We start from the raw sequence: 8,170 nt of genomic DNA on the forward strand, positions 1-8,170 counted from the left end.
AAGACTCCTGCCTAAAGACCCCTGTGGCGCGGGGGGGGGGGGGGGGTGGGGGGGGGGCGGGGGGGGGGGGGGGGGGGTGGGGGCGTGATATTCCATACAGTTTCATCTCCTCGCAAGGACAACTGGTGTATGAATTTATTTTTCTCTAACAAAAGAATTTACCAAAAGACATTTGAAAACTTCTGTTTTTTCCAGTTTATTTACTTCCATAAGCATCTACTGCTTTTAAGGACCAATAAGATCAATAGATATGAAAGAAATGCAATATCTGCCTTTTGCTGTTTTATCCAGGCGTGAATTTCTACACAATACAGAATAACATTTAATTAAGATTACTTCACAAGAACTAAAAATACACAATTAATTAAGGCTACATAAATTGAAAAGGCAGAAAGTTCTGTAATTGCTCCATATATGACCTATATTCTGGACATGAGTTTCTACACTACAGAACTAAATACTTGTCTAAAATGATTTCACCTGACTTAAATATACATATGTTATTAAGACAAAATGACTTAAAAAGAAAGAAATTCTCTAATTACTGCATAAACGGCCTGTATTTCTCCCTAATGCCTCTGTAAGATCTAAATATTCAACTTAAATTCACAATAACAGTCCATTAGCCCTTCCTTGAGCGAGCTGATCATAAATGAACTTCCAGGAGGGACATAAAGTTTCCAGAATTCCAGGAGCAACGGCCTCTGCTCCGAAGGCAGGAGGCAAAAAACGTTCCTCGAAGAAGCTCATTTCGAGGAAGAACGGCAGAACGTTCATTGAACGTTTTCAGCCTGAGGGAGAGACGGAAACTGAGGCTGCAGAGACGAAAAATCGTCTCGCGTTCTGTTCATGAACATTGCGTCAGCACAGGAACGTTCATTGTCATCTTCTTTGTTTATTTCTGGAGTTCTTCCCTTCTCTCTCAAACGGTCAGTTGGTTGGTTAGAAATGTACTAAAGAATGAAATAAAAAGTAAATATTAGGAAAATATAAAAATAGGGGAAAATGGATGTTATTTTTTGTATGTTTGTAAAGATACAATTAAAATTTGGGACCTTTTCAACATATCTATGGAGCATGACTATACAGTCAGTGAAATCTACAATTACCTTTGTTAGTAAAGGCTGATATTTTAACTTGCATTGTTACAAAACAATTTCAAAGTATTTTTTAAAGATAACTAGTCCTGGGACCCTTCTCAATAGAACCCATTGTTTTATTTATAACTTTAGGTAGGAATCAGTTACAAATTTAAAGAGGACTCAGTTAAAATTAAAAAATATATATTTAATGTATTATATCTGCTCATTCTTTAATATAACCCATTCTTTTGGTGTATAAATTCAGAAAGGACTCTGTTATAATTACGAAATATATAAATACTGTATAATATGGGCTCATTCTAAATATAACCCATTATTGTGGTTTATAGATTCAAAGACGAATCAGTTATAGTTAAAAAATAGAAAAATGGTGTCTACCCAGTTGCAAAAGCTGGGGAATGTAAGTTTGAAAAACAAAAAGTAAATAAAGAAATAAAAGTTGGAAGAGAGAAGTAATCCGCTGCCCAGTGCACAAGAGGCAAAGAATCCAGTTTGCAACGGAGTGTAAACAGTAACAATCTCTTTGAAGACGGAAATAAAAATTCAATTCTTTAACTACCAGCCTTTACGAAACATGTCCTGCAAAGAAAAAAAAATAAGATTAGGCAAAAGGAGATAAAAGGAAGTGTGTGTCTGCTGGCGTGACTAAATAGAGACCTACTATTATGTTTGTGCCTGTTTTAGGCTTTCCCTAAATTCTACTTCAAAAGAACCTGTACTGGATGTGTACACGCACACAAATAAATACAAAACATGTATATATATATATATATATATATATATATATATATATATATATATATATATATATATATATATATATATATATATATATATATATGCTTAAACAATCACAGTAGATGCACGTGTCTTCATTAAATAAGCTTATATATATATATATATATATATATATATATATATATATATATATATATATATATATATATATATATATATATATATATATATTATATACTATATATATATATATATATATATATATATATGTCGGTAATCAGCAGGGTCCATCAAACACATAAAAAAAAATCATGGTTTATTACAAAAACGTTTCGCACATAAACTCAGTGCATCATCAGTCTGTAAAATAAAACATATTCATTAAAAATATTATACATTACAGTAAAATGTAAATAAAAAAACACAAAAAAAAAATTAAAAAAACTTAAGAAGTTAACTTCACTTTAAAAAACCATCACAAGAATGTGTCAAAAGTAAAAGAGAGACCAGTGCCTAACAACCTGTTAGAGTGGAGAAGGAAGACGAATGACCAAGACTGCAGACCCACCCAAGACTTCAGTTTATGCTAGATATGGAGGAGCAGCAGATACGTTGGAGTTTAAAGACGGAACAGCGTTTAATGTATAAAGACCTCAAGGGTGGTGAGGTAGTTACTGTGGTTTGTACACCAAAATAATAAAAAGTTTGTTGTTTCTTATCAACTTGAATCCTGCATATGGACTCATGGTTCCTAATATTAGAGAGTTCAGGTTTGCTAATTCTCTGTCGCGTTCTGAAGCTAAATCCCATGTGACTGCAATATCTCACCTGCAACAACCTTCGGCAAGAACCAACATAAATACCGGGACATCCCGGGCACTTAAATTTGTAAATAATGTTGGATCTCATGAAGGTCGGCAGTTTGTCTTTGTGGTTGAAAAAAATATGCAAGTCTTAAGAGGATTGATAGATAAGATGCATATTAAGGCAGCCAAACTCAAGTTCAATAATGCGTTTCACTTCACTTAAGAACTTATTATCTGAGATAAAAGGGATGGTACCGAATAGTTTCTTCTTTTCTACGTTGTAAGAGGGAGTTGGCTTAAAAAAAAAATTTTTAAGCAGTCTGTTAATAATCTTATAAACCAAATTTTCTGGATACGAGTTCTGTGAAAAGAAACTTACTAAAAACTCTATTTCATTGTAAAAAAGTGACCAGCTTGAAGAATAATGGATAACCCTGTAAACCATATGGTAAATGGAGTTCAATTTAAAATTCTTGAAACATGTACTATAAAAATTATTGGCAAGTACCGTGTACGATTTTTTCCTGTTTACCGACGTGGTAAATTCACCATTATCTCTACTGACTCTAATGTCTAAGAAAAGCAGAGTTGTTACTTTCACTTTCCATAGTAAATTTCATATTTTGATGTTGTGTTGATATAATCAAGGAACATCTTATTTTGCCAGGGCTCTTTGAATAACACGAAAGTGTCATCGACTTATCGTCTATAGTATGTGGGCTTATACACATCTGGGCAGTTAGTTAAAAAAAGTCTCCTCTAAAGAAGACATAAAAATGTTAGTAAAAACAGGTCCCAAAGGAGAACCCATAGCAACTCCATCGACCTGCGAGAAAAGTTGACCGGTAAAAACAAACATAAGAGTCTTGCACAGCAAGCTCAAGAAGCGTCTTGAAGAGTTGTCTGTTAAAATCATTAAAAGTTATATGACCTTCGTAAAAAAAAATTATCTAAATTAATCTTAATAGTTTCATTTAAAGGAACATTTGTAAAGAGAGATTCTACATCAAAACTGGTCATATGTAGATCACCATCCTGTTTAACTATTTGTTCTTGAAACTCATATCCATTATTTAGTGTGAATTGGCTATAAGCAAAATCGTTAAGTTGTCGTACAAGAAATTTAAGGAATTTGCATAAAACTTCAGAATATGCAGTGTGGCTTTATCCTCGCTTCTTGTTGTCGCCCAGAGAGAGAGAGAGAGAGAGAGAGAGTTTCCCTTTTGTTGATGCTATTTCAGCACTGTCTGTCTACAGAAGGGACAGGAGAACATCGTACTACAATGATATAGGCCTATTTAACTTGTCACATAGAACTTTATTGATTTTTTTATATAAAATTATTTTCAAGAATCGTGTGACAAAAAAAAAAAATCAAATACTGGGGATGAGCAGTGCAGAGAGTGAGAGGCGATGGTGATCGTTGTATTCAAAATGAATCATTTCCGTGGATTTGTCAAAATATGAAATAATAATGTCACACGTGTACTTTAGGAACTGTTCTAAAAACGTCATTATAATCATAAATCTTTGGTTAAATTATTCTGAAAGTGTGACGTTTGAAAGCCTCAGAACTTTTCAAATATTACCTTTACCAGTGCATTATGAACTATTAATATTTGTTTCTAGTTTGTTCCTGAAAAGGGGAACTGCATAACTCTTAGTAAATTTATGATGTTCAATTCGACGACAGTTTTCCCTATATTCAACTATTTTGATTAATCGTCATTTCTACCATCAGATGTCAATGTGCAATTATTATTCTAATTTTGAACATTGTCAGTTGCGGCATCAGATTCAAATCTGCAATTGGTGGTCTAATCCAGCATCACATCTAAACAAAGAAACCCTCTCCATCACCGTCTATAGAAAACCACAAGGTTATTTTGGCCTCATCTCCCACTAACTTCAACAAAACTCCTTTTCAGCACATGTTCTATTCCATGAAGTTTAGTCACTGAGGAGGCTCGTAAACATCGCTTAGTCTTCCGAACTTGATATTCAAATCACCTACCATCCTCGTGATTGGTGGCAGAGAGAGAGAGAGAGAGAGAGAGAGAGATTCAGTTCTGCAACCTTTCTTTTATTCTTTCAAGAGAAATAATACCGTCTTTTCGATTATGCTGTATCATGAAGTCTAGAAGCGTAGTTTTCCTTTCGTGTCTGCAATGCAGAAATTCGTTGTGGGTAGATTCTGCGACGATATCTGCCGTGGATGATCACCTCCCCCTCTGATGGGACTGTCTGCCAACACTGCCTTTGTTGGAAGCTGCCATCACTTTGGCATCTCTATTTTTCTATTGGTTTTTGTTGTCAGTCAATCTTTCTGTTTGTGGCCGTCATGCCGATTGCTTCCTCTTGTCTGAAGGCTGCTCATTCAGGTGAACAAATTCAGTTTGTGCTGAAACAATACCGTTCACGTTGAAGCATTGTATGACAATTTGTTTGTATCCAGAATCTGTTGCTTTGTCGAACGTGATAGATCAACGTTTATATCGAAAGAGAGTAGAGTTCATACCGAAATATTGTTTGCCACAACTTGTTTGTATTAAAAAATGTTGTTGGTTTGTGAGCGTTTGTTAAACTACTGTAGGATGGAATTGTTCCTGTAGGACGTTTGAAGGTCTGGTAGGATATTTTTCTTCTTAAAACCTGAGGATTTTCTTCCTTATCACAAGATTAAATAATTGTGTTTTTAGAAAGTCCTAGAACTTCTATTTCATTCTGAAAAACGTCATGTGTATCCAAATATTGTACTTGTTGTGTTTCATGTTGAACCAAGAGAGAGAACCGGTGATCTGATTAACATATTTTCCAAACGAATAAAATAATTAAATGTTGTTATACGACTATAAGGTGTGTATATCTTCTATAAAAATATCTTCCAATTCCACTTTAAATTGTATAGTTTACTTGATTTTTTACTTTTTTCCGTGCAGTAAGATGAGTTACTTGTCCAATGTACTTAAACGAATTGATTTCGTGGGAGATCTGCTCTGACATGAATTATTCCTGTACCGTCCCTTCTTCCCTCACGGAGCTCGACCTTTTGGAGGAAGCTACGTAATCTATATCGATCTTTCTTCAGTTTTTTTGTTCTTATATCTTTGCCAGTTTGTTGATTTTGTTCGTGAAGTATTTGTTTTTATATTCACTGGTTTTCATGATGCTACAACTACCACTTCTACTACTAATGATGATGATAATGGTAACAAGACAGATTTTTCTCATCACCTGAATAAGTTTTGATGTATTATATAAAAAGAAAAAAACAATTTCCTAAACAGATCTTCATTAAACTGATTTCTATCAAAGCATCTTGAACTCACATCATCCACTTATCTCAGGAGAGGCATCAGCCGTTTATCCTTTCTCGATTTGTTACATAAAGTCAAGTGTTACTGATTGAAGTCATTCTTTTTTTAATAAAAGATTGTTTCGCGCTCGTAACACATACAAATGAAAAGCTATTTATAAAAGATCCAATAACAACGCTTCCTCTGACTGGGATACAATACGGACATGTGTCTGTTCGTTCTCTGCAATAAATTAGGGGTCCTAATAAAAGGATGTCGGAAGTCTGGTGGGATATCGGTATGTGTGGTGAGTCTGTCTGTCTGTCCGTCTCTCTCTGTACAATAAGGCTGAAAAATGTTTCTCGCCACGGCTTCGCTGTAAACTAACTCACATATTTCAAGTGGGATTTGAAGTGAATTAAGACCAAAATGTGTATAATTACAATCAAATAAGCACTGTGGAGTTTCAGTTGTGATGGCAGTAAGGATAAAACCACTGATGACTACTAAGAAAAAATGCACTTCAGCTCAAAACATGACCTCGGGACTTCTCATACTTTCATTAGTGTAGGCAACAAAATGTTTTATTTGCTGATTAAAACTACTCTTCATAAATGTCAATAAACGTTACATATATACCCAAATATTGTTCAAATGAGCGCTGGGAAGGACGTGGTGCCCATTCAAGTGACGGATTGGCATAGATTCGAAGAGACGCCATATTGGATTTAAAAACTGCCTTGAAAACATATTTTAAGAAAGACCTCACATGCTTATTTTACTTCGTATGGCGGTTTCATACATCTCATTTTATTGACGAAACTTCAATCTTTTGAATGTTATGCTTAAAGATTGAATTGTATCGTTGTTTCGCCAATTAAATATCGAGTGAAAAAAGTGGTCTTTATTGAGTGAACTTGTCCCCGTCCGGTCGTTGACCGTGATGAGACAACGACGCCCAAAGTCTGATGGGGACAAGAGAAGCACAAATGAGGCTACCTAATATGTGAAATCGAAGTGATAGTATACATCCAAATCAGACGGAAAACGACTCCAGTAGATACTCATGTTTCAGTTGCACACTTAATGATAGGTTAAGGCCTTTCACCATTCTAGGCTTCTATTCGCCTCATTTATTAACCTATTTCCGGAGTCTGCCTTCAACGAAAATTAGTTTCAACTCCTACCTGAACCTAACTTTAAAAAACCGCTTCAATTAAACTCATTAATTCCGACATTTCAGGATAAATGACGAAGGAGGGAAAGAAAGACGTCCGATTCTCCCCTGTGGACGACGACGCCATGACAGCTGCCTGCTACTCACAACAATCCACATTTAATTTCATTCGGGTCTTTTTCGCTCTGAAGGAAATAGAAAGACTCTCACCTCGGCCACTAAAATAAGAGCACGAATGTCCATCCTGATTTTGTGGATAATCTGAGACTTCTCTCGCTCTAGAACAGCAGAAAAATAGCAGAACTCAAGAAAACTTTGCTAACAGCTGACTGTCGGTCAGGGGCCTCAACAGGTTCCAATAATGTCCTACAAGATTTGAAACATTACATTCGTTACGATATATTACACTCCTTTTCGCTTATTTTAATTAGTTTTTACTTGATTACAATATCAAATTCACGTCAGAATATGAATTTTCCAACGTGATGCAGCTGGTATTAATCTTGCTGACATAAAATATATGACTGCTTAGCAGCGAGGAATTTTAATTCAAATTTGATTTATTATAGCTCCAACAAAGTTAATTTCACTTTTCAATTCAAATACTGGAATGTGACATTGTTTCACCTACTAATTTGCTTACACATGTGACCGTAGAGGACATGATGGTGGATTATTAAATAAGCAAATAAATGAGTCACTTTAATGGAGAATGTGGGAGATACAGCAGTACAGAGTACCTTCGGCGATCAACTTGCCGGTTACACTACTTTCAAAAGCGGCGTCATGCCACGCACATAACGCAAGAATTATGGGTAAAAACAAATGACTGCACCCAAGCGTATAATCAGCATTACCAATGCATCATAAATAAAAGTTTAATATTCTAACACCCCCTCATAAACTTTTATTCTCATCAATCTGCAAATTACTACACATCAAACAAATATATGCATCATGGTAATCAAAAATAAACTCAAAACCCAAAAACCATGAAAGTTTCCCTAAATCTTTCATCTCAAATCTATGACATAATACACCTTTAGTGTC

Source organism: Macrobrachium nipponense, chromosome 34 (genome assembly GCF_015104395.2).
Source record: "Macrobrachium nipponense isolate FS-2020 chromosome 34, ASM1510439v2, whole genome shotgun sequence".
Lineage (NCBI taxonomy): Eukaryota > Metazoa > Arthropoda > Malacostraca > Decapoda > Palaemonidae > Macrobrachium > Macrobrachium nipponense.